This window comes from Taudactylus pleione, unplaced genomic scaffold, assembly GCF_031769625.1.
Source record: "Taudactylus pleione unplaced genomic scaffold, aTauple2 ptg000040l, whole genome shotgun sequence".
Classification (NCBI taxonomy): Eukaryota; Metazoa; Chordata; class Amphibia; order Anura; family Myobatrachidae; genus Taudactylus; species Taudactylus pleione.
In genome coordinates this window covers 24,742,413-24,766,634 of record NW_028284442.1, presented here as the reverse complement: position 1 = coordinate 24,766,634, position 24,222 = coordinate 24,742,413, and the positions used below count along the sequence as shown (strand labels likewise).

Sequence of the window (24,222 nt, the reverse complement as noted above, 5' to 3'; positions counted from 1 at the left end):
CTCAGTAATAAAGGGCCAATAGGAAACCCCTCTGAGTATTCAGCTTATGTTCAAAGGTAATTGTACACCTATAAATTGCCATGCTGTCTGGATCCCAGCCCCTTTCCTTTGCTACCTTCCTCCCTGCCTGACCCTAAAGAAACACACAGCAATCCTGATGGACAGCTGATTAGTCTAGGATCCAAGACCGCATGGCGAAGTGTTGGTAATTGTATCTTTGTCTTTATCCTGTAAATAGCTGCATTGTATAGATTAAGGCTGATTATACCCTTTTTACAATATAGTACCTTTGTGTGTGTTGTAACCGCAAACTGTTTCTGTGTGACAAAGTTATTTTATATTGAAATGGGAGGTATGGGTAATCTGGTCTGTGCAATCAAATCTCTCTAATATCGATGCTGTTCAAACGGTATCAATACCTGTTTTACAGTTATGTAGCATTTATAATAGTGTCTGACCGTGAGTCTAAGAACACGAAGACAGAACCTTATTAAATGAGGTTTAATATTAATAACATTATTATACACTTTTCTTTATATAGCACCAGGGCCATAACTACGGGTGTGCGACAGGTACTGCCACACAGAACTCAGGGCTTCTTCTGGTTAGCATGGTTCCTGGAACAGCACCCTGCAGCCAGTATTGCTGCTGCAGTGTTGCCCGAAGCAACCTTCAAACACTCCAGGCAGACACCCTGCAATCTGTGCAGCCGCTCAGAGCATCCTCATTATGTTCTGGGCAGTGCTCCACTTCCCATTGCCAGCGGCCCCGCACCACCTGCATGACATAATGATGTCATGCGCTTAGGGCGCGGGCTGTGTCTGTGTGCTTTAGAGCCCTGCTACGCTGCTGTATAGCACTAGCATTTGCATGCTAATGTATAACATAAGATAAGAAAATTACATACCATAATATTATGCAAAACAGTTTCTTATAATGAAAGCGAGTAAATATAGAAACAGAACTGCTTACTGAATTTCTTGTCTCTGTTGTAAGAGAACACAGACATATGGGTTATAATCCCATATTAGGATCTGATTCTGAGTTGGATGCAAATGGTGCATTTTTGCATACAGGGTATGTGCAGATGCCAATTTACGCATTTTTGCATATATCTGTCTTATTTTGAGTCAGACGGAACTTGGCTGGATCTGTTTTTGTGAACTTTGGTGTTTTAGAGAACTGAGCGGCGACAAATCAAGCGCACAGAGCCGCCCTGACTTGAGAGGGTGTCGTGGGCGTGAGTCATGCATAAGGACAATGGAGACCTGTTTCGAATGGATATCTTGTATCTAGCATGAGGCTGGGGCAAGTGCCGATACTGATGGCGGTGTCACAGGTGGCGTAAAATCAATGGGCGGCACAGCTTCCCAATTACAGATGCATGGATGTCTGCATTCGCTGAACGAAATTGCGCATTAGCATAAGGTAGTAAATCATGCTTCTGTGACTACCCACAAATACAGCGTCCGACTCAGAATCAGCAACATATGGTAGTCTCCAAGCAGATTCATATTCAGTGAATTTTTAAACATTCTGCGTATCTCCTGACATATCTAGAAGAGGGATGTGTGTGTGCCAGTGGTTTAAAAACTTGGGGCCTGATTCAGACCCACTCGCGAGCGGCTGTCCGCTCGCAAGTGGGTCGATGGTGTGCACTGCGCATGTGCACGACGGAGGGAGCTCTGTCGTGCGCATGCGCGAGACGCGACGAGCGAAGGACTTTCCTTCGCTCGTTGTGTCTGATCAAAGGGGGCGTGCTGTCGATGTTGATTGACAGCATGCCCCCTTTGGTGGGCGTGCCGGGGGCGTGCCTGCCAGACGGAGGCGTTCCCAAGGGAACACCTACCGTCAGAAGCCGGCCCCACTGACATCACTAGTGATGTCAGTGGGAGTGATTTGGGCTCTGATAGAGCCAAAATCACTCCTGGCCTTGCGGTTGAGAAACTCAACCGCAGGCTTCTGCTCGCACTGGCGATGGTCAAGAACATCGCGACCATCATCCTGCACGCTCGTATAGGCTGTGGGTGGTGACCCACAGCTATACGAGCGTCCAGGAGGACGCTCCATATTTATGGAGGTGGGCCCTGATTCAGAGCGAGCGCTCTGGTCAGAGCGTCCGGCTCTGAATCAGGGCCTTGGTCCTCAAGGCACCCTAACAGTCCAGGTTTTAAGGATAGCCATGCTTGAGCACAGGTGACTTAATTAGTGCCCCCTTTGTTTTGATTTAACCATCTGTGCTCAGGGGATGTAGTTGAAATCCCAGCTATCGGGATGCCGGCGCTCAGAATGCCGGCACCGGAATCCCAACACAAGCCAGAATCCCAGCGCCAGCATCCTGATGGTAAGTAGTGGGGTTAGTGGGAGGGCTAGGGGTTGAGGTTAGGCACTAGGGGGAAGGTTAGGGTTAGGCACTAGGGGGAGGGTTAGGGTTAGGCACTAGGGGGAGGGTTAGGGTTAGGCACTGGGGGGAGGGTTAGGTTTAGCACTAGGGGGAGGCTGTTTAGGGTGCGGGAAGGAAGGGTTAGGGTTAGGATACTTACCGACAGGTGTCGCTATCCTAACCCTGTCGGGATGCTGGCATTGGAATTCTGACCGCCGGGATCTCAAACACCGGCATGCCATACTTATCCTGTGCTCAGCCATGGATATCCTTAAAACCTGGACTGTTAGGGTGCCTTGAGGACCACGTTTGGGAACTGCTGGTGTATGCTATTGTGGTTTTACAATAACCTTGTACATACAATTCAGTCTTAAAAATGACATATTCCTGGATTTTTCCCTGCAATAAATTTACACACAGACATACAGTCAGGTGCATAAATATTGGGACATTGACAGAATTTTCATATTTTGGCCTCTATTCACCACCACAATGGCTTTGAAATGAAACAAACAAGATGAGCTTTAGCTTCAGACTTTCAGATTTAATTTGAGGGTAATTACATCCAAATCAGGTGAACGGTGTAGGAATTACAACGGTTTCTATATGTGCCTCCCACTTTTTATTACCGGGTCTCCAGGGCTAAAGCATTCTCACCCCAAGCCGGGGACCTCGGGGGAGGCAGGGACCCCGAAAAAAGGGGTCCCCCCTCTCCCGATACCCCAGGCTTGCTCTGAAGGGAAGACGTTGGTGTTGATAGATTCAGGGTTCAGAAATAAAAATAGGAGACAGAGGGGCCTATTCATCATCACTTATTTTTCACAAAAGCATGTGAAAATTAAAATTTTCACCTACTTTTGTAAAAAATTAAGTGTCAAGAGTTATTCATCAAGTTCCGCATAAGCATTTGTTTCAGAACTTTGTGGTGTTACTGAACGCCACTATAACCTGCACAGGCTACTGTTTACATGGCAGCCTGTGAAGATTTACATGGCAGCCACAGCAGTATCACTATTCAGATCCCTCCCTGCTGTGTCTTCACTGCAGACATATGACCCAGACTCACCGACCAAACACAATTGAGTCGGGGATGGAGAAGATGCGGCGGCCCCCGGATCAGACTCCCGCAAGGGAGCTTGCGTGCAGTTTGCAATTGCGATCCTTGCTGAATCAGGCCCTAAACCTGGTCTGACTGCAATGACAGGCTAAAGCCCTTATGAAAATTTAAACTAGGTTGACTCTATCATCCTTATTCAACTGTGTGCACTGGAAAACGTCTAAATAAGTGAGGCTGAAAATAAATTGGTAAAAATGCACAACTTTGTTTAAATAACAAAAAACCTGTACTTAGTAATGTCATCAATTGCCACCTTGTTCTAGACCTGGGGGGAGATGCACTGAGTTATAAAGTGGAGAGAGAGAAAGTACCAACCAATCAGCTCCTAACTCTCACTTTACAGGCTGTATTTGAAAAATGACAGTTAGGAGCTAATGGGGTTGGTATTTTATCACTCTCCACTTTATCACTCTCCAAGGCTTACTGCATCTCTCCCAAAAGGAGGAGGAACTTACAAGCACAATATATATTACTTGCCATACGCTAGATCAGTCAGGGGGGCCTTGGAGAGTAATAACATGGAGAGTTATAAAGTACCAACCAATCAACACCTAGCTGTCATTTTTTAAATACATCCTGTAAACTGACAGGAGCTGATTGGTTGGTACTTTATCATTCTCTACTTTATTACTCTAAGGTTTATGCTGGGTACACACTATGGACCTCATTCAGAGTCTCTCACTAGCGCTGTGCGCTCGAAAACGGCCCGATGGTTTGCGTATGCGCATGCTTCTTTCTGCGCGTGCGCAAACTACTCCTTGCTCGCCCAGCAAAGACAGCCCAGTGAAATGAGTGACAGGAGAGGCCGTTTGTGGGTGGTAACAGAGGCAGGACACTAGTAAGGGGGGAGTGGAGGTGCAAACGCAGGCGTGCCTGAGTGTTTCAACGCCGTTTTAGAGGCGTGCATAATTAACACGCAGTGTCATAGTACATGTCACATGCCTATTTTTTACACCGAAGTCCTCGTAGTGCTTGCGGTAGGGTAAGGCAACCACAAGCGCTGCGATCGCTTCTGATTGTCCTCGATGTACCAATGTTTTAATACACTTCCTGGAGATGATGTGTGCTGGTGGGCGGCTCTGCCTGTGCGATTGGGCGTACGCTGGCCGCTCGCTAAGACATGGTGGGCGTGCTTATGCCTTGGCGAGCGATCGCTTCCCGTGGCTTCACTTTGACAAATTTGCATACGCTGGAGGCAAGCGATCGCATATTGCGAGAGACTCTGAATGAGGTTCTATGTCACCAGATCCCACGGATGGGGCCGACATATCGTCCACATCGGCCAGTGTGTACCCACTATGCACGACCATGTGAGCTCCTGCGGGTCGTCCATCGGGGTCATTCTATTGGCCTGCATGTCGGTGCCCGACATCGGGCAGTCAGTCAACGCATCGTGCACTGTGTACCGCTCACTCAATATATTGTTCGGTCAGGTGTCTCATTGCTGGGTACACACATTGGCAAGTGTAAACCCAGCCTTAGCGCATCTCCCCCAGGCCACACCTGTTTTTCATACTTAGGAGGTAGATGTATCAAACCTTGGAGAGATAAAGTACCAGCCAATCTGCTTTTAACTGCTATTTTACAGGCTGTGTTTGAAAAATAACAGATAGGAGCTTATTGTTTGGTACTTTATCTCTCTCCTCTTTATCTCTCTCTAAACTTTGATACATCTCCCCCAAAACCACATGAAATACACAAAATTAATATTATGGGATCTATTCATGTACAGTTGTGTTACCAATATCTAAGTTAACACTACACTTTGCAGGTTTGAAACTCAATATTTTAGTGTCCTAAGTATGAATTCATGTGCACTTACCTTCTCCGCGATGCAAACCGATATCCTGGCTTCTGGCGATCCTGATTTCTCCTTCCTTTTGGTACATTTCCCGTTCTCTGCGCTTTCTTTTTGCACATGCGACGTCACGCTAGAGATAGTACTGTTTAAACTCAGATGCACTCCAAGGAAACGGTTGCGGTTGTTGCTGGGAGAAAAAGGGGGCAGAGCTATAACAGAGGACTGCCCGAAAGACAGGAAAGTATTCAACTTCCCTGTCCTTAACATATGGCCGATCAGATTACGCCATTCACAGATGGTGAATCTGATACAGCCAGAGATAGGGAAAACAAAGTCTTTTGTTCCTTTATGAATTACACTCTCCATACAAAAGTATGGTGATATGATGCATGCACGAAGCGGGATTGCCGCAGGAGGAGGAATAACTTTCTCCACAGCAGTCTTGACGAAAGCAGTGATTAGCCCTGTTTTCGGGGAAACAGGGCTCTTCAGTTTTATGAACACACTCCTATATCATGGGCGTATTAAGAGAGGCGGGGGTCCGTGTGAAGTCTCCGTCCGGGGTCCCCTCCTCTCTACCCGGTGGCTGGCAGCGCACTGAGTGCTCCAGTAGACTCTGGGCACTAGTTTGTGCCAGAGTCTACTGCATATGTGCAAAACTCTGGGAAAATAGCCATGGCGGCCATTTTCCAGGCAATTTGTACAGCACTGCTACTGCCGTCGCAGGACTCCGGGGAGGTAAGTATTGAATAAGTGGGTGCAGGGTATGCGGTGTGGGCCCCCTGCACCCATTATAGATACGCCCCTGCCCTATATGTATTATAAACTTAGGGGCTAATGCAAAGTTGATCACAAGTCCATATGCTTTTGCCATATGTATATGCTCTGCACACACTGCAGATTCGAACGTATGGAACTGTAGGTGATGCAGAGTAGTAAGCAATTCAGTTGCACCTTTACTTGATACTGAAGGAGTATAACTAGACTCTAATGGGGCCTTCTCACGTAGGCAATGTTCAGTGAGGGAATGTCCATAGATCTTTACACCAAGGATAGTGCTGGTGCAAATAATGGCAGGTAGCAAACCAAGCATACGGATAGGAGTGGTCCTGCCGCAGAGATGTATTCAACTGTACATACAGTATAGTAAATATACTCATTAAGAGCCCCATTTAGCATAAAAAAACGGGAGGAATATAGCGCCCGGTCTCGTTGTTGCTTGCAGTAGTATTAAGATCTCCATTGGCTTATTGCTAATTATATACCTTAACCAACCTTAATTAACTAAGCACTTAACTTATCTAATAAAGAAAGAGACGGACACCATAACAGCTTGGATAAAAGGTCACAGCTTTTATTTCTGAATTAATTAATTAATGAATTCACCTAACCATGGTGGCCAGGAGACGCTGCATACTCAGTTCCAGCTTTCAAACTGACTTAAATGGGGAACGAGTAAAACGCTCCCCCTAAAGACCCACTTACGCCATGAAGGTCTCGCCTCCCTCCTGGGCCAGTCTACTCCGCGCGCTTCTGTAAAAAAGCGCTCGGGTCCCCTCGTACGAGGAGGACAGACTCGTCATGTTACATCGAGGTCCAGCGCCCTCACAACGCTCTCTTGCGTCACAATAAAGCCACTGAGATGCAGCGTTCTCCCGCCAAAGCCAGCCCCAAATTTAAACTGGCCCGCCACCAAAGGAAAACCACTAATCCAAAAAGGCAAGCAACTCCTTAATAAACAACCCTAAACCCAAATTATTAAAATGAACCCCGTCAGGGCGAAAAAATCTAGGTAAATCCGAACCCCAAAAGCTATGCCTGACTACCAAGCCACCAAATGACAAGACATACTTATTCAACGCTCTGTTGACCTTACGTCTAGCCCTATCCAGAGCCTTGTGGTCACGTTCACCACGCCAAACCAGCCGCGGCACTATGTCAGACCAAACAATGCGCACATTCGGCCACAACAAGCGAACTGCATCAATCAAGTCTCTCAACCGAAATGACAACTCCAAACCTTTCAATTTGCACAAATCATTCCCACCAACATGCAGGACCAACCAATCAGGTACACCCCATTTCGCTGCAGACTCCACCAACAAACCACGCACAGATGCACACAGCAAGCCACGCACACCTATCCAGCGAACATGCCTGCCACCCAACAATTCACTGGCCCTTCTAGCCAAACCATGCCGTTCAGCCCAATAAATATAGGAATGGCCGACCAGCCAAACCTGCTCTTCTCCAAAGTCTTCCCCTGTAAGGCAAGAACACCCTAACCGTGAGCCACCGCACCAAAACCAAACTGCACACAACAAAATAAACACATAGCAACTAAACTAGCCAGGATGCAATGGGGAAACAAGTAACCCGAGTGAAGGAGAAAAACTAAAAAACCTTACCCGTGAACCAAGTTGGGCCAGATAATGGCTCCCGGGAGGAAAAACCCAAAAATTCCTTCACACCCCCACTTATCGAATGCTAACCATTCGTTAACTGGACGGTAAACAACGTTTTTGGGTTGTCGCAGGAGCGCACCTACAGCTTGTCGCAGCGAACATACGTCTTATAAGCAGAGGACCTCCACCTCCCGATCTTTTGAATGTCACTGGCTGACGCTCCTGCTGCACTAGTGGCGGCACCGATCCTAAAGGAATGAGTCCCGTAACTAGCTCCATCTAAGCCTAACGCCACTAAGCTACGCCGAAGCACAGCAGCAAATTGAAACTTAGAAAGAGGAGACAAATTTGAGTGCACCAGCCACTGGACACCACCTGCTGGGCGCCCAGCCATATATAAAGCTGCGAGCCGCACTGGGCAAACCGAAGCGTCATCTTGTCTATGTAAAGTAACCCACCTGCCCCGGCCTAGCTGATCCATCTTGGAAAACCGTAGTTTACACAAAACGGATGACTCCTGGAACACGATATCTCCCAACATGAACCCAGATGACACCGAGGACTTGCTGGAAGCTACTATCTCACTGACCCTGAAAGCCCCAAAAAAACGCGACTGCAAAAGCTAATCGGAATAACGAAGCCCCGAAAGAATCCGAAGCAACACTATCCACTACACCCAGCAAGCGGACAAGGAGATGAAGGTCGATAGGCCTACGGGAGTCGGCCCTGGCGGGAAACTCCTTGGCCCAACCTTTAAGGGCTTTAGAAAGGAGGAACGATTTGGTGGGATCCGGTAAACCCCTCAATTTACTAAAAAAGGAAATCCCCGCCAGAGCCGAAGTCATGGAAGCCTTGGAACGACCTTGCTGGTAATGCCCCCACACAAACCTAGACATCAACTCCGAGGTAGACTTACCCGGTTGAGGGCTGCGTGAACAGAAAGCCTGCCAATCCTGCCACGACGCAGCATAAGCCCTCCGTTTTGCGGAGCCAGCGACCTCTGCGCCAGGCCCTCTATTCCGGCCTGATAATCTGCCATACAAAAGGAGGGCAAGGTAACCCAACCGCAGAAGCCGCCGGCGCCAGCAAACGGAAACGAGAAAATTGAAATCGGGACAATGCATCCGCGACCGCGTTATGGACCCAGGGACGTGCCGCGCGCGGAACCTAATGTTAAACTCTAAGCAACGCAAAACCAAATGCCTAAGGAGTCGCAAGGCCGGGGGAGAGGAGGAACGCTGATTGTTGATGGCCTGAACTACGCCTAGATTGTCACACCAGAAAACTACATGTTGACTAACCAAACGCTGCTTCCATAACTCGACTGCCACTATAATGGGAAAAAGCTCCAACAAAAGCAAATTACTGGTAAGACCCTCCAAACGCCAATCAAGAGGCCCGGACGCTGCGCACCACTCCCCGTTGAAAAAGGCCCCAAAACCGGAGGACCCAGCCGAATCGGTGAAAAGCTGTAAAGTGGCATTCGACACTGGAGCAGCAGGCCAAATGCGTTCACCATTAAAACTAACCAGAAAACTAGCCCATGTTCGAAGATCCTCCTTAATCTCAGAAGACAAACGAACGTGGTGATGCGGCTGTCTCACCCCGGCCATGGATCTCTCCAACTTTCTGCAAAAAATCCTACCCATGGGAATTATGCGACAGGCAAAATTAAATGACCCCAACAAAGATTGAATCACGCGCAATTTTACGCTATCTGCTCCTAAACAAAACGCAATCTGATCTAGCAATTTATTCACCTTATCGTGCGGCAAACGACAACAACCAGCCAACGTGTCAATCTCTATACCCAGGTAAGAAAGACAAGATGAGGGCCCCTCTGTCTTGTCATGCGCAACAGGAACCCCTAAAACTCTAAACAAAGCTGTAGCGGAAAAGAGGAGATCCGTACAAACCTCGCTCCCTCCTGTGCCTATAAAGAGAAAATCGTCCAGGTAATGCGCAACACCGATGTGACCCGTGCCCGCTACTATGCACCAATGCAAAAACGAACTGAACTTCTCAAAATAGGCACAGGAGACCGCACAGCCCATGGGCAGACATTTATCTACAAATAAATTACCCCCAAGTCTAAAACCCATATACTACATTGCGTCTGGATGTAATGGTAACAAGCGAAATGCGGACTCAACATCTAACTTCGCCAGCAAAGCGCCAACACCAAAACTACGAACCAACCCAATGCATCGTCAAACGACTGATAAACCACACTACAAGCCGAATCGGGTATAGCATCATTAACCGAGTTACCATGAGGGTAAGATAAATGCTGAATAAGCCGAAACTTACCGGGCGCCTTCTTAGGGACTACCCCCAAAGGCGAGATGCAAAGATTCGGCAAGGGAGGAGAAGAAAAAGGACCTTCCATCCTACCCAGCAAAACCCCAGAATCCACCTTAGCTCGCAACACCTGAGGGAATTCCCGGGCGGAACGTAAATTACGTGGCGCATTAATGTGCAGAGGGCCGGAAATAGGTAAACCGAAGCCGAATTTAAAACCATCCCACAGAAAGGCGGCAGCTTCTCTATCGGGATAACGAGCTAACCAATTAGAAAGCTCCGACAAACAAATGGGTGACCTAGCTTTAACTAGCCGCCTTGGAGCTATCGACCTTGTCAAGCCCCGCGTCTCCGGAGCCGCGGCGACACTCCTTGGCCGGGTGCTCCCCATTGCAAATGCGACAGGAGTGACGAAAACGACAAGAGGCGCCACGAGAACACCTCGAGTCATTAAAAGCGAAACACTTTCCTCTCGTCACCGCCGACGCACCAGTCCTAACCGAAGCAACCTTACGGGGTGGCGCTGCGTCCGAGAGAGGCCGCCGCTGCTGTGAAACCTCGAGCCAAACTTCGACATCTTTAACACCAAAAGGGACTATCCGACTACCTTCATGTTTACGCCTAAACTGGCAATCATAATCCTTCCACGATGTACCCCGTGACCGAGAGAACATATCATGCACCAAGTAAATGTACCTGATAACATTCTGATGTTCCTCCGGTCGCGTTTCTAAATAACACGCTGAAAAAATAAGCATGCCCTTTAGCCAGGAATTATAACCGCAATAACTATCCTCACCAATCCCCCCTGGTTTCTTAGCCTGGGTTAAGCCCTTCTTCATCTCGTCCGTAAGGGTGAAGAAATCAACAAACTTACCCCTACGGATTCGCTCTCTAACGCTTTTGCGCAACCCCCGGAGAACCGCAGTATTTGCGCAATGTACGGAATCCGCTCCAGGCGGTGGCTCAACCTGTACGGGGGCCTCACCAGTCCTATTCCTGCTCTGAGTCTTCTTGGCCAATCGCCGCGCCACTAATCTAGCAATCTTGCGCGGGCGCCCCGGGGAACCAGATGAATGAGAGGATGATGCAGAAAAAGAAGAAGACGAGGATGTGTCATACTCACCAGCACCTGGCTGTGAAACAAGATTTCCCGAAACTTCACGTGCAGGGTCCAGCAGAGCCACCTCCGTGTCCACCTCCACCCGCACAGGAACAGGAACCGCGACAGCCCCCACGATATCCGGAATGATCGACGGCGCCGACATGTCTGAAACTGGAACAACAACTTGAGGAACCGAAACGGGAACTGGTGGAACCGAAAGCGTGGTTGGGGGGGGGTGGCAGTGTTACGGGGGGGGGGCAACGGAAGAAGTGGGGTGCTGGGAGGAAACCGGGGGGGGAACGGGGGGTGGTGGGAAACGGGGGGGCAGAGATAGAGGAAGAAGGTATGGAAGGAGCAGGAAAAGGGGGGGCAGTACCAGAAAAAGTGGAAACGGGGGTTATGGGCACCAGCGGTGGGTAAGAAAAAGTGCTGGAAACAGGGTGTTGAATGACTGGAGCAGTGGGAGAGAAGGATTGCCAGGGAGAAGGGGCAGTAAAAGGGGGGGGTTGCCAATAAGGATAACCAGGGGGAAAAGAAGGAGAAACATACGGGGGATAAACGGAAAAATGGGGGGTAGAAGAAACAGAAGAAATGACGGGCGGAGCAGGGCCAGCACTCCAAGAAGGATGAGCCCAGGCAGAAAAGGAAGCAGAGGGGGGGGGGTGGGAGCCAACTCTGGAAGTGGACGTATATGATCCTGCCAACCAGGGCATCTGCTGAGAGAGGGGGGTACTAAAATTGGAGGGGGGGGCAATCACATTAGGCAGGGCATGCTGCCTACCGTCTTGTGTGGTGACAAAGGTGGCAGGAGGTTGAAAATATGGGCCGGATCCCGCCGTACAAACGGGACCGGGGGGCCATGGGGATGGTGTCAAGTGCGCAATCCCCCGCCCGCTGTAACCAGCGGGGGAAGCGAGCGCCAAAGGTACGGGGTTTGCTGAAGCCGCGTACGTGGCGTGACTATCAGGGAAAAGGCCACCGGGGAAAGCAGGCGCCGCAGGAGCGGGAGCCAGCGGAGCCGCAGCAGCGGCATGAAATGGTGATATAACACCCTGGGAGGTAGGCGCCGCAGGCATGGGGGCATGGGAAGACACAGCCGCCGCCTGGTGTGCTGTGCCATGAACAGCGGGGGGGGGGCGGACGCCGGAGGAGGAAGGACCGGAGGAGCCACAGACGCGGCCTGATCAAGGGGGAAAAAACCAGCGGGGGGGGACAGCACAGAAGGACCTGTAGCCGCTGGTGGTGTAGACTCGGCCAGCGGGTGGGGGGGGTGCAGGCAGGGGAAGCGGACACGCTACTGCCCGCTGAGCTGGGGCTGCCAGGGGAACCAGGAGGGCAGGAAAGGATGCGCTGGGAGGGAGAAACGGGGAGGCCAGATGGGGGGGGGAATGTGGGCGGTTAGGAGAGCTGGCAGGGGCAGCCCGGAGTGGGTGTGAGAACTCAGCCAGCCGGCTTGGAAGGGGGGCAGACCTCTTGGGACGGGGCATGATTGAGAAGGGCTGTTAGAAAGCAAAGAAAATGGAATAAAGGAATACAATGATAAGGAATAGAACCAAGAAACAAAGGGTGTGACACTTAGCTGTACTCCAGAAATCACCAAAGAGGCAGATCAAATGCTAATCACTTCTTTTATACTGATATCACAGGCACACCCACAACTCCAGGCATTGGCCAGCTAAAAAACACCTGACACCTAACCATTTAATCTGCCTAGTAACAAGGCTGTCAAGACAGCCAATCAGCAAAAACCCAGGATTCTTATTTCACTCATGTCTAGGCAACCTTCGTTTTCTATTAGCTCCCTGCTGCTGGTATTTAACACTACCTTGGCATGATGTGAGTGGTAGTGTGACGTGTGAAGAGGATCAGCACCAGGAGAGGGCAGAGAGCTGGAGGAAGGGGATGGAGAGCAGGAGGGATGGGGTGGAGAGCAGGATGGAGGGGGTGGAGAGTGGAAGAGAGGGGGCAGAGAGCGGGACCAGGAGACAGAGCTGCACTACAGCATTGTGGGCAATGTCTCAGATGACGGCTACCCATCGGGACATTACCACTCGCCGAAGCAAATGCACGTCAGGATTAACAAGCACTGCTCACTAAAATATGACAAATTGTGGTATCTGTCTTAATAGATACTGGAAAGGTGCCATGCTCGCAAAACAAGAGCATTTAATGCCGACCTGTCTTCATCTCAGCACCTGCACCTTACTATATCTATTGTATGTCAATTTTAGAAATTACCCTGTGTGCTACTAGGGGTATATTTACTAAAGTGCGGGTTTATAGAAGTGGAGATGTTGCCCATAGCAACCAATCAGATTCTACTTAACATTTATCTAGCACCTTCTAGAAGATAATAGATAGAATCTGAATGGTTGCTATGGGCAACATCTCCACTTCTAAAACCTCTCACTTTAGTAACTATACACCCCTAATGTCTGCACCCCTTGTCTCTGGACTGTCCTGCTACCATCATTCTGGGATGTCTCTCTTCTCATCTCTTGTGTACCCCCATATCTATTGTCCCATTTTTACCTTGTCTCTGTAACATCTATTCCCTTGTCTCTGATTTCCCCCCTTATCTATACTGTCCTCAGGTCTCTCATCTATCAAACATGAATGAAAACAATTCATCCTACTGTTCATACCTGTTATTTCCATAGTCTGTCCCATATGTGCGCTGTAATGGGCGTTACTGTATCCTGATAAGAAAAGATTTACCAACCAGCGCAGCTCTCCCACAAACACAAGGACAATATATCTGTAAAGACAAAGGAAACGGCACTTCTGGTGTGTACGGCTCCTGTAGCTGGGATGAGGCTACACAACCACACCACCGGTGCACTTGCCATGATTGCTCTGGACAGGTAATGACAGGGAATGAGAGGCTACAAGTGTATTTTATAAGAAATTTGTATTTTATAAATTTTACAAACAGGAGGGATGGGGTGGAGATCGGGAGGGAGGGGGTGGAGAGTGGGAGGGAGGGGACAGAGAGCGGGACCAGGAGACATAGCTTCCCCTGCAGCCACCGGTCTCACATGGGTGGCAAGGAATGGTAGAACATCCCCTGAAAGTACTCACCGCAGAGTTTGTCGGGTCACTTGATCTCCGTTCATGCCTCCACTTACTGTCATCTATAGTAAGCACAATATAGCCCTCCCTTAGCATTTATGTTCTATCTACCACAGGGATGTGGAACCTCTGGCCCGGGGGCCATGTAAGGCCCGCGGGATCATTTGGTCTGGCCCTCAGAGCTCTTTTCTGCTAGCCTCATCTATGCAGCAGTGCTGCCTGGAGCGCCCTTAGGATGCTTCTGATGGTCACACCGCTGCCCTTACAGCTCCCCGGAGCATCCTCAGGATGCTCCGGGCATTGCTGTAATCACCGGCGATTGTGGCCCTGCCTTATGTAACGTCACATGCAGGTGGCATGGCCTGCACCGGGCCCACAAATAATGTTGTATATATCAAAATGGCCCTCGGCAGAAAAAAGGTTCCTCATCCCTGGTATACCAGGTCATTTGTAACATGGTGCACTGATCTTAACATCACAACTGTGTGGCCAACCAACTGCACAACTAACAACTACCTGCTAGGTGTCATGCACTACCTGATCTACCTAAATACAACATTTGCAATGTAGATGACAATATAAAGAGCAGCAAACAAGCAATTCAATGCAATGCAAAACAGGACCAACAAAAGCCTAACTTATTGGGTTCCTGACTAATGGGAAAACTATTTGCTGGAGGATAGGGAGATTTCTATACCAAATTCTGGAAAGGAGTAATATCCCTTTAAATAACTGTATGGGATGTTTTGGAAAACTGTGGTAACGCTGATTTCTGGCAGCGAAACTGGGTAAGTCATGGCTCGACAATAGCCTGGCATCCATCCTTCCTGGTGGCTAATAGTTAGTAGTGTAGTGTTTCTTTAAGGCTGATTCTGTGGTGGGTGTGTTTTTTGCCGCAGCCACTTTTCATCTTTATGCTAATGCTGTGGCCAATCCTGATATGCATACTTGCAGCGTCGCTAATTTAACTCACTGAGGACCTCATTCAGACAGAGTCGGTCGTAGCGGCCGCACGATCATACTGGGTACATCCGCAAAATCCGATCGTACGGCTGGTCGATCGTAAACAAAGTGACGCCCATTCGTTAGCACTGCACCTCCTCTAGCTACCGACTGATCTGATCGAACGAACGAGACAGTCGTAGTCAGGCGCTGTCAGTCAATGTATGCTAATTATGTTGTGATGGTTGCGGCCGTATGTGTTGTATTGATGGTCACATGTCATGTTTACATGGACTATCTAACAGCTTGTTATTAGCTTGTTGTCAATTATCTAATTAAGAGTGTTTAACTCTTGCTGTTCTTTTTATTCAGTTTTTTGTCATGTGTCAATAAACTTTATTGTTTTTTTTGTGGATGTTTTCCCCGTTCTCGTTTTTTTTCAAAATTTCCAAAACAAAGTAATGTTTATTATCTGTGAATGTACTGTTGCTAACTGTGTTAACTTTAAAAATGCATGTGCATTTTGCGTTAGGATCATTTGCACTCTTATGTTTGCAATTGCACACTGCATGTTTTATCCAATCAAATCTGACCTTATTTTTCGGGTCACATGATTAAAGGATTGGCCAATAGTGTTTTTTTTTAGGAAGCTGAGTAAATATTTTAGCCAATCATCTTTATTTTACCCCATGTATATTTCATGTTTTCTGTAAAATCAGCCATTGCCATCATGAGAGCCGCGGCCTTTCCCCGTCGGGAATTGATGATCCTTGTGAATATTATGGACAGGTGGCTTGGTCCAGCCTCCAATTTCCAACCGCATAAAGCGTGCGGCCTATGCGGAGGTGAGGAGAGCCCTTCGCAGTGTGGGATTTAGGCGCAATATAGCGCAACTAGAGAGGCGGTGGTCAGATTTGGGCCTCTGGTCACCAGTCCTTTTGGGAAATTTGCGGGCGCGATTACGCAAACGTAAGTATGCGTTTGTATAAATGTTATAATTATTGGACGGTTAAAAATGTCTGTTCCTTTTCCAATTCTTTTATTAAATGTAAACAAACCCTCCTGTATGTTGTCCCTATTGTCCTGAATGTGTAAAGTGTACTTGTATTGTGTAGGCGAAAGTGAAAACTAAACTTAGATTATTTTAATCTCTTTAAATTTTAGAAACACAGCGGAGATTTGGACGCAATGCAGGTCCCAACCTGCAGCCCTCCCCCTCACCTTCCCCATCCGCTCAACTCAGCCCTCCCTCCCCACCACCATACTCCCCCAGTAACCCTCCCTCCCTCTTCCAAAACTCCCCTAGTATTCCTCCCTCCCCTGCCCACTCATCCCAAATTACCACTCCCGTGCCCGAGTCCTCATCCCAAATATCCCCTCCCTTTGATGTTTTCCACTCCATTTCCCCTCCCACCATTCCACCAACTCCAAATTACTCCCCATCTCCAGCACCATCTCCATCAGGTGCGTCGTTGCCACGCTCTGATGGTATGTGTTTTTTAATATTTTTTTTTATTTAAATTTATTTTTGTGGAGTGTTGTTGTTATCCATGTATTTTTTTAAATATTTTGGCTGTGTGTTTGTTTTCATTTTTACAGTATGGGTGTCATAATCATTGCGCAGTAATCCTGTTATTCAATAGTTTGTGCTTATGTTTTGTGCCTGGGCCCTTTTTTTTTGGGGTGCCCAAAAATGTATGCCTTTTGGGGTTTACAAAATGCTTTTTATTTGGTGTAAAATTTGATTACATTTGGATTTGTATTTTAGATTTAAAAAAAAATGTCACAGGACTTAGTAAGGTGATAGGAACCAGACTAACCTTGTTAATGTTGTGTACACTGTGTTTAAAATGTACTAAGATGTAACTTCATTAGGAAAAGTGATGTTAGCCATAGCAAACAAACACATTGTAGTTTTGGATTATCAAGAACATTCTAGAAGTGAATACGTGCAGTGTGTTTTAAGGATATGGTCATCATGACTTAAGAATACACCTCCCAGTTGTTTATAACTCATCCTAGGGTTTTTTTGGTTATGCCACATAGTTAGGGTTTGAAAGTGTTTTTACACCATAAAAGTTTCTACATAATAATAATGTTGTGTGGAGTAAACTTTAGAACACACCCTAACATCATTGTGTCTACCCACTGTTTGGGACATTGAATAATGTTTAATGTTAAAATGTGGGTCATTTTTTATGTTTTTAACCTGCAAATACATTTTTCTGTGCACAGATCTAAACAACATACTTGTGGACATTCGTGAGGAGCTCACTAGAACAAGTGGCCATCTGTTGGAGGCCTACTGCTGCCTACAGCAGTCTGGAGCGTTTTTAGTTTTTTTTTCTCTTTGTACATTTATAATTTTTGTTCTTTCCAGTAAACTTTTTGTTTGAAAAACATTTGTCCTCTTTTTTCTTTAAAATTAAATGCTGTAATTCTGCATTTCAAATACTTTGTGAACAAAGCTGGGTGCCTTTCCATAGTGTAACTAATACAAAAATGTTTATGTAAACCTTAAGAACATTTGCATTAATGTTTTTTGTTTTTTTTTAGTTTGGGTTTGCCCTACATTATCCACCTCAAATTGGCTTTCAAAATACATTTACACCAAACCTTTTTTTTTGTTAAAACATTTATTAAATAACAAACATGTTGCAAACAAGCTTTTAATTGTAAAAAGCATTTCATCACAGAATCACACAAATAAAATGGCCTCAGGGTTTTCAAAAATAAAATATCTGGCTTAGTCAGACATAAACAACAAAAGCAAAAAGCAAACATAATATTTCTTTTTTAACAGACAATTTTTAACCAAAATAAGTAAATTAACTAAACATGTAGTGGTATATCCGGAAACATTATGTTAGTTGTCCAAATACAGTACAGGGTATTGCCAATGGGTTCCATTAGTTTTTCAGTTTTGGAAAGTGTTGTGATTTTGGAGCAAAAAAACAAAAAAAAATTAGGTTCACCTTTAAATACATTTGCTCTAACTGTAAAATTTAATGTTTTTTAAAAAATTATTACCTAAAAAATCTGGAAACAACAGAATCGCGTCTGGCCCCCCCAACAGCATCACAACACCTTCCTCCGGGGGACCATCCTCTGGCTGCATGGGTACTCGTCTCCTTATTGCAATGTTGTGTAAAATCCCACACAGGACCACAATGCGAGAAACCATATCCGGCGAGTACATGAGTGCACCACCAGAGTGATGGAGACACCGGAACCGGCCCTTTAAAAGGCCGATACAGTGCTCCACCACCTGCCTGGTGGCAGTAAACGTGGCATTATATTGAGTTTGTGGCCCTGGTGTGGGATTCAAATAAGGAGTCAGCAGCCAGGGCGTGCAAGGATATCCACTGTCTCCTGATGGAAATGGGACACCAAAAGATCCATAAATTGTCAATGAAAACATGTTTACACTATTACTATAGCTACATACTGGATTTCTACTTACCAAGAAGCCACGCGTCAGCAGCTTGCAGTGTGCTTAATTTTGGCCAAATACCTGAATGCTGGATCACGTGCGCATCATGGCTGCAGCCTGGAAATTTGGCATTCAGGGAGAGGATCTGGAGGGAGGCATCACATAGCACCATTACATTTAGGGAATGGAAATGTTTACGGTTCCTATAGATTTGTTCCCTGCATGCAGGGGGCTGAAGTGCTATGTGAGTGCCATCCACTCCCCCTATGACGTGTGGAAAGCCTGCAATCTCAAAAAACTTTTGCTTTACCACATCAAGGGCTTCTGTATCCAAAGGCATACTAATAAAATGTGCTATATGATTGAATGCATCTAGCACATGCCTCAGGATCCGTGAAAATGAGGGCTGGGAGAGGCCACCCACCAACCCCACAGTGGTTTGGAAGGACCCTGAGGTGCAGAAATGTAACACCGCCAACAACTGTGTTAGTGGTGGGATTGCTGTAGGAATGTTAATCTGACTTTCTAGATCATTCTTTGTTGTTGAAAGAGTGTCTAGGATAATATTTGGAGGCAGGCGATAAGTGGTTACAACCACATCATCAGGCATTCCAAAAAGTGTGACACGTGTTCTATATATCTTGGCCCTTGCACGCCTCCTATGCCTACGCCCAGGAGGAGGCTGAGGAAGGTTGGTGGGGGGCAACATGGCCACTATTAGCTGGCCCACATCGCTCTGTAAGGTTACAATAAACAAAAAAAGTGTTGTTGAGAAAGAATTTTCAATATTTTTCCAAAAATACTTAGCTTAGTAATAATGGTGCATATTCTTACAGGGTCGGGCTGTGCCATCTTCGGGAACCCCTACAGGTGTTGTTTGTGTACGGGTTTTTATTTTATGGAAGAAAAAGAAAGTAAAATTTTCTTTAAAAAAACACCACTATTACTACTATTATTGTGGAAACAATCCTTAACTTTGAAATTGGGCAATATTAAAAATTGAAAGCATAATTATTGTTTTATCAATAAAAACCACAAATACATTATTAAATGTAAACAAAACAGCATAAAACACTTCATTATTAAAGACAACAAACTTTTAGGTTTGTAAAAATAGACACTTACCTAAATCAAGTACAAACTGGACTGTTAAACACCTAAAACAAAACAATAGAACATGATAATAATTGTTTGAATAATGTCCTTTTTTTGTTTTAAAATACCAAAAAAAAAAAGCTTGCAGTAGGCTGGCACACTTACTTGAGTCTGCAAAGCACGTTGTTATTTGGATCCTCAAAAAACACATCCACCCAAACACACAAAGTAACCGGGTTTTGGAAATGTATGGGCAAACAAAAATTCAAAAATAACCCACCACCCAAAAAAAAAAAAACCCCACCACCAAAAAAAAAAAACCCACCACCAAAAAAAAACCCAACACCCACAAACAAAAAAAATAAAAAAACACCCAAAAAAACCCCACCACCCAAAAACAAAAAAATAAAAAAAAACAACACCCAAAACCCAAAAAAAAAAAAACCACACAAACAACACACACAAGCACCACTCAAACACACACAAGCACCACTCAAACAACACACACAAGCACCACTCAAACAACACATGCAAGCACAACTCAAACAACACACACAAGCATCACTCAAACAACACACACAAGCACCACTCCAAAAACCCACACAAGCACCACTCCAAAAACACACACAAGCACAACTCCAAAAAACACACAAGCACCACTCAAACAACTCCAAACACTATAAACACTAGCAATACCTTCCTGCACCACAAATCACTCCAACTACAACCCACAAGTAAGGGAACATTTGGCTTTGCCTTAAATAAGGCCCAAAAAAACACAATGATTGAATAATGCAGGCGAGGTGTGCATTGTACGTATGCAAATAGGGATGCACGGGTAACCAATCCAGGGATGCGCTCACATCTAGCCCAACCCATGCAGTGATTACGATATGCAGGGAAAGTGTGCATTGTACATAGGCAAATAGGGATGCACGGGTAACCAATCCAGGGATGCGCTCACATCTAGCCCAACCCACGCAGTGATTACAGAATGCAGGCAAGGTGTGCATTGTACATAGGCAAATAGGGATGCACGGGTAACCAATCCAGGGATGCGCTCACATCTAGCCCAACCCACGCAGTGATTACAGAATGCAGGCAAGGTGTGCATTATACGTAGGCAAATAGGGATGCACGGGTAACCAATCCAGGGATGCGATCACATCTAGCCCAACCCACACAGTGATTACGGAATGCAGGCAAGGTGTGCATTATACGTAGGCAAATAGGGATGCACGGGTAACCAATCCAGGGATGCGCTCACATCTATAAAATAGTCTTCACAAGCACTATTCTTCATACTCTCTCACAAGTTTGGATAATGGCAAGCGAGGAGCATGGTGGGCAGAGGCCAAATGAGGCAGGTAAGTGTTAAACACATTTTGATAAAAACACAAGAACAGTTCATATTTTCTAAAATGCATTTTTTATTTAATCTAACTTTAACATTATTGTAGGTGCTGGGAATCCAATACCACCACTAGAGGAGGAGGAGGCGGGGCCAAGCAGGCCAAGGCCAAGAAATCCTCCATTTTCAAGGATAGAGCTTGAGACATTGGTGACCATGACAATGGATAACCTTGTCCATGCCCCAAGAAATATGGGGGCTGGAGCCAAAGACAGGATTTGGGAGGAGATATCCAGGGCTGTTAATGCTGTGGGGACAACCCACAGAACCATGAAAGTCGTGAAAAAAAGGTAAGAAAATTATATTGTGAGTGTACTGAAGTCAAAAGCGAGATCTTAATTAAATAAACTAACCCTTAAATGATGCTAAATCACATTGTCAGATGGACTGATTTCAAGTACCAGTTGAAGAGGAAGCTATGGAGTAGGGTGGACCATGCTGCGGGGACAGGCGGTGGTCCCATCCCTGAGGAGCTGACCTTGACGAGGTTGGAGACGTTGGCTCAGGGATGTGTGACAGAAGAGGAGATAGTCGGCATGTCCACTATGGACACTGAACATGGCCGACTTCAACGCTCCACATGTGCAAGAATGTTAATATTTTTTGGAAGCAAAAAAGTATAAAGCTCAAACGTGTATGCGTTTTTTATTTTAAAAATATACTAATGTTTTTTTATTTTATTTCCAGACTCAGAGGAGGTAGTGCCTGCTCCTGAGGTCAGGTCTGGGTCCAGTACAGATGAAGACTCTGCAGGGGAGGATCCAAGTACTCCATCTGGGGACCCTGTGGAGTCTACTCCAGGGCAACCATCGGACCGAGCAGTGCCTCTCCTCACCAGGTTGGTCTCTCAAACTCAGGAGAACAGATGTGTTCTTCTGAGGATGGAGACCACTCTGGGGAGGGTGGCGGTGGCCCTGGAGACCATTGCTGGGGCCATAGATCGTTGGGCCAATACCCAGGAGCAGGCAAACCCACCTGCCATGATGGAGCGAGACTCCCTTCCTCCCAGGACCACCACCTCTGGCAGCCCAACAGCCACCCCCGCAAGTATGGAGAGCCCTATGCTTAGGCCTGAGGAAATCCCATCTACCTCTGGCCAGGCCAGTCGGCGTGTTACATGCCAGTTGGCTGTTCCGTAGCTTACCTCTTCCTCTGAGCCGGCCCAAATGACGCAAGTAGCCCTGGATCTCTCCTCCCTCACCTCTTGTCCAGTCCCCATATTTCTTTTCACCAATGTCTCAAGCTCTTTTTTTTATTATTTATTTTTAGAATTGTGTTTTTTATTTTATATTTTTATTTATATACAAATGTTGCCCTAACAATTGTAAGTAAAATTGTGATTAAAGGCGAATTTCCAAAAATAATTTTTTTTTATTACAAAATGTCTAAATTTAACTATATCAATGTATACATGGTTTAAAGAGTATGGTATCTGAAAAGGCTGCTACGCAAAACACAATGCTAGATGTTTTAAAAAATGTTCGAACAAAATAAGTTTAAAAAGCACAAATAAACATTTGTGTTACAAATTCCCTAATGCACCCCAAGTGAAATCATTTACAAGGTAATTAGCAGTGTTAATAGTTACAATGCACGATTCTTAGCTGCTTGGTTTGAGTGGTTCCAATTAGAAACATCACAAGTAACATCGGATTAACGATTGTACTGTTGTGGCTTACGGACGCTTCTTGCCTACCTTAGCCTGGACGATCATCCTGTTCGTAGAGTGACATTGTAATGCATCCGCAATTCATGGTCGTACGAAGCAGATAATTTATGCACTCCCCTAAAACACCTGGAAACGCTGAAGAACGCCTCAGTTTGCAGACCACCACCCCTGTATACACCCACAAACGGACTTTCCTGTCAATCAACTTTCGCAATCCACTTCCGTTTCGGAAGCCCTACAACTGACAGTATTTTGCATCGGTACAGCTCGCACGCACATGCGCACAGCTAGCCGTGCGCAGGCGCAGAAAGAAAAACATTGGATGCGTACGACCGTGCGGCCGCTACGACCGACTCTGAATGAGGTCCTGAGTCTTTAGATGCACCATCGGCCACATCATCGAAGCTTGCATCAGCACTACGGACATACCCTATTACAGGGCATATAGATGTGATTATTTATTAAAGTTTACAGAATAAAAGCCATGATGACATTATATAGTATTAAAAATATAAAAATAACAAAAAGTTAAGAATATATTGTATTGATACATGTTTTTAAAGTATACCTAATAAAAAGTTTTTTATTTTAGATTGTGATTAGAACCAAGGGAGATAGGGCCTGATTCAGACCCACTCGCAAGCGGCTGTCCGCTCGCAAGTGGGTCGATGTTGTGCACTGCGCATGCGCACGACGGCGGGAGCTCCGTCGTGCGCATGCGCCAGACGCGACGAGCGAAGGACTTTCCTTCGCTCGTTGTGTCTGATCAAAGGGGGCGTGCTGTCGATGTTGATTGACAGCACGCCCCCTTTGGTGGGCGTGCCGGGGGCGTGCCTCCCTGACGGGGGCGTTCCCAAGGGAACGCCTACCGTCAGAAGCCGGCCCATTGACATCACTAGTGATGTCAGTGGGAGTGATTTTGGCTCTGATAGAGCCAAAATCACTCCGGGCCTTGCGGTTGAAAAACTCAACCGCAGGCTCCGGCTCGCAGTGGCGATGGTCGCGATGGTCACGACCATCGCGGCCATCAAACTGCACGCTCGTATAGGCTGTGGGTGGTGACATTATTAATTATGGAGGGCGGCCCTCATTCAGAGCGTGCGCTCTGCTCAGAGCGTACGGCTCTGAATGAGGGCCATAGTGCACCCTGTTGAAAACTGATTCCTTTGTCTGATTAGTTTAGTGTCTATGGACATACTTGCTTACTTTTAAAGTCTCTTCTCTGGGAGAAGCCTGGAGAGGAGAGGCAGCGGACCACTTTAGGGGGCGGGGTCAGGCTCTCACATTATTAGGCTCCACCCCTATCATGTTAAAAAAAAAATTGATGTACATTGCGAGTCCGTGGGGAAGAGGCGGAGCTAGAATGATGCAATTTTGCATAATTGTATCCCGCCCCCTTCCTATGGACCTACGTATTAGCTCTGCATCCTGCCCACTTCACTAGGAGTATGGGATATCCGGCCACTCTTCCGGGGGTGCGGAGGACTA

At 46.5% G+C, this 24,222-nt stretch overlaps 1 pseudogene; it reads right to left on the bottom strand.

Moving 5' to 3' along the window:
• Window positions 1-968: 968 nt before the first annotated feature.
• Window positions 969-10,095, bottom strand: LOC148538443 (uncharacterized; annotated as a pseudogene).
• Window positions 10,096-24,222: the final 14,127 nt, after the last annotated feature.